We start from the raw sequence: 4,350 nt of genomic DNA on the forward strand, positions 1-4,350 counted from the left end.
GGGGTAGGGGGTGGGGGGTAGTTGTTTACTCGGCATCAGAAAAAAAAACATTTCCTCAAGGGGATTTTGAATCTGAAAAGTACAGAGCCCGCGAGAGCACATGGGGGGATTTTTTTCTTTTGCATTCCCACACAATACAGTTGTGTTACCTCAGAATATCTTTGCGTTACCCTGCAATACTTTTGTGTTACCTCGCAAAACTTTTTGAGTTACCTCGCGAAATTGTTTTGCGATCCCATGCAAAAGTTTGTTTTGTATATGAACTGAATTAAGTCAGACTTTTATTTTTGAAATATTCGGTTACCAAAACAGGATGTGTTGCCACAAGTTCATGAAATTGATGTTGCGTGTCTGCACTGTGTTAAAATATCAGCATATGACAACCTTCCATGCGTGGCTGTGTGATATATTCATTCTGAAGCTGAATTAAAGTAGTAGGCCAACGCGCTAATGGTGAACATGTGAATGTGTTAATAAACCGGCAGGCACAACACTGATAAACGACTTTTGCGATGGAACGCAAAAGGTATTGCAAGTTAACACAATACTATTGCGTGGGATCGCAAAAGAAAAAAAATCTCCCGTGTCCCCTCGCGGACTCTGCAGTAAAGGGCTGCACTGAGAAGTAGTATTAGGAGGAGCTCTACGGACAGTTTCAGGCCCTTTCCCAATCAGTGGCTACACACTRGCCCTACTCCCTACAAACTACACTCGCTGTGAAGCACCCTCGCAGCTGAACTTAATCCCCTTGATGGCGTTGTATACACCCTCCTCTTTTGAGACGTGCTCTCCTCACACCACCGGAACAGGAAGCCGTCATCACTATGGTAACAGTCCAACCTCTGGCAGCGACTGAATGCAGGAGAACAAATGCTTCTTTAATATACCAAAGAAAATATTTAATTAGGCCCACATTTTAGAGAGATTTCAGATATGACTGTATTTCTAACAAATACAGTGTGATAACTTGTCAAAAGAAGTGCACTTTAAACATTTTTTTAAAATAATTTGTTTATTTTTCTTAATTTTTTAAAATGTTTCCTTTCTTATTTTTTAAATGTGGACCATGTGGAGGGCTTAATGAGCCACTCGCCCTCATTCCTAATTGGTTTCAGATGGGACTTAGTATGGCCAACCCTCCGTGGTAACGCGCAAACTGAGTGAGTAGGGAGTAGGGCGAGGGAGTCACCAGTTGTTTGCTTTGTTGCTGCCGAGAGCCTGCAGGAGTCATGGGTGGGGTGCTGAGGGTGGGGGGTGGGGAGGTGTGCTCTGTGATGAGGAAGCTCAGCTTGGAGACACGGCCCAGAGGAGGAGCTGGTCCCAAAAGGTGGTTCTAGTCCCAATCGGTCGTTTTCGCTCCCKTGCCTGGCTGCCTCYGGACACTYCAGGATTTCTCAYACATGCATGAATGAGTCAAAGCAAGACTCTAGGCATGTTCWTGATGAGAGGATAARATTATAACATGAAATAAAACTCAAAAAAGTTGATTTTACATGATATAGCCCCTTTAAAAAAATTGAAGTGTTTGGTGGGGTGATGTTGCACCAAAATTTCTTAATTACTTCAACTTTGGCCTTAAATTAGTACAACCAAACATTTTACCAAAAAATGTAAAAGTTGCCTGTTCAACACTTTTATGTCAGTTGTGCTGTTTTAAGTTGCCTGAAAACTATCACTTTAGATCATGCCATCCAGGTAGGCCTCACACACAGTTCTAAAAAAAGTGAAATAAATAAATAAAACTCACACATCTAGGAACCGTTTTTAAGTTTTTGTATATTCTACCCTATATATCTAGTTTTGTTTAGTTTTTTGACAACTGGTTTAATAAAAAAATGCTTAATAAAAAGCAGTAGWGCATAACTAACAATAGTTTTATTGGTTTAAGTATAACAATGGCTGGCTTATCTTAATTTGTGTAAAATAATGTCTTTTTTTGGGGGAAGGGGGTATTTAAAGTGAAATCAAAACCAGAGAGGAATAAAATTAAAAAGAAAGAAATGAACACAACAGCGAGGAGCCAGCTTGCAAGGAAACCTCAACATAGCAGAAATGAAGCCAAAWCCAATACTTTGTCACTTCCATAAATTTATCTCATGTGATAGTTTTCCCATAAAACCTGCCAAACCACAAAGTCCTCTCAAAGGAATGATTTGTTCTTTGAAGTGGGCTTGTATGGTTAATTTATGAGCAGTCAGTTCATTAACTGAAGTAGACAGAAATCTGAGCGATCTCAATTTGAAGAGCAGGGAGCAATTCTTATGAGAGAGTTAACATACAAGCTGTGCATTCAGAAACTACATTCTGCCATCTTGAGTACAAAGCTGTGATAGATACCGTGTTCTTGTCTGACACAATGGCTTTTTGCTGCACGTGTGGTCATATGGTGACACCGTCACAATTAGTACTTTGTTTGCACATCAATTTGACCAAAAAGATCTGAAAAGTGCACATGTAACGTGTATCGGAGCATGTGCAGAAGACAAACTACCACTGTGTACGGATGTAGCACTTCAGCAAACTGTTCATTCATCCCTATCCAAACATCCATCAATGTTTTAAATATAATATCCCTTTGTTCATCTTATCTTCCTTTAACACAAACACAGTATAAGCTTCTCAATGTACAGTTAAAAATGTATTTACATTTCAGTTATTAGTGTTTCACCAACATACAAATTAGAATTTTYAATTTCTTTAGAACAATTTTCTAAACGTTGTGAAACTGAGCGGCACTAAAGCAAACCTCCTATTTGTAAGAGGTTAGCTATGTAAACTTTTGATTGTTTTTTGATAAGTTTTAGAATGTGAAATGAAAAAAATTAAATGTGCAGTTATCACAAAATAATCTGACACCATAAATTTCACAAACTCAAGCAGTTAAAGCTTGTTGTGGCTCCTTTAAAGCATGAAAGGGGAAATGAAGAAGAGGAAAAGCAAGTTTCACTTTTGAAGCTTTTATGAAATTGAGGAAGCTGACAAAACTAAGACCGCCAGTGTGACATAAAAAARGAGAGAAACACATTTTCAAATCATGTAATATCGAAGTCTAATTAATGGATTCCAGAGCTGATAMTTGTGTCTGCTTTGCAGTATTTTACCAGACATTAAGGGATAAATGATGTCCTGTTTGAAAATTACACCACCACCTAGCAGCATTCACTTCCTCATTAAATCTATAAAAAGAGGACATCAGCCTTTTTTCACCAGTAGCTTTTCCTCCCACAGCAAGAATTTGTTCACTTACTTCTGTCTAAAAAGGAACATTTTCCAACAAATTAGTTGGGGCATATTATTTTGTGGAAATTTTCACTTTGTGGGCGTTCTGTAATGTTACACAGTAAGTATTGGAAACCATTATTTGTATTAAAAATTACTATTTATTTTCAATTAATGTGTAATAATAATAATGTGTAATAATAAAGTGTAATAGTAATTTTGTGCAGCACATTAACCCTGTAAAACCCCAAAATAGAAAAAAGCAAACTTTTTTTTCATCTCTTATAAAGGAGGCCTCTCAAGCAGAAAATGAAGGGTTACCTAATTTTTAATGTTTAGTAAGTTTTCTACAAAAATATTGCAATGCCGCAAGATCAGGCCTGGATGGAAGCAGAATTTGTTTATTTTTAATCAAACTGTCAAACCATAATGGATAACTAAGTGTTGATTTGCACTGTGGATTGCTTACAAAACTGTATAATAGTATAAATAATAATCAAACATTGGTCATAATGTTATGAAACTAAATTTATTGGTCATAAAAATTTGGGTGTGGACCCAAGATACCCTGGAACCCAGATTAGTGGCAGACAACAGTAATAACCACTTGTGCCCATGTTTAGTGGTACTCCAAAAACTTTTCTTTTTCATCTGAAAAGCATATATACACACATCACACTTCCTGCATGTTATTGGTGCAGCGGCAGCTGTTATTGCTGTGTCTGCAGCATCCTCTCTTTTACAGGGAAATGTGTGATTATGAACTTGGACACATCCACTGGAGGAGCACGTAACATCCAGAGCAAATGCTTTTTTCTTGTAAGATATTTACATAATCAGGTCTTATGGTTTAACCTTGTAGTGCCAATGCATTCAAGAGTCCAGAACAATGCACCACGTTGACAACCCCCCAGATCTCTTATACTCACACAGTCAAGTATATCCATGCTTGTCCCCACACCCATACACTAACCATTCTACACAACCAGTATCTGGCTCTAGATATTTGAGCAAACAAAGCCAAAAAAAATCAGCTGTACATGTACTTCTCACAAATAAAATGCAGCCAAAATTTCAAAAACTGCTAGGGCTTGAAGTATCACAGCAAAGAATCACCCTAACCTTTCATAA

This window comes from Austrofundulus limnaeus, unplaced genomic scaffold, assembly GCF_001266775.1.
Source record: "Austrofundulus limnaeus strain Quisiro unplaced genomic scaffold, Austrofundulus_limnaeus-1.0 Scaffold30, whole genome shotgun sequence".
NCBI lineage: Eukaryota > Metazoa > Chordata > Actinopteri > Cyprinodontiformes > Rivulidae > Austrofundulus > Austrofundulus limnaeus.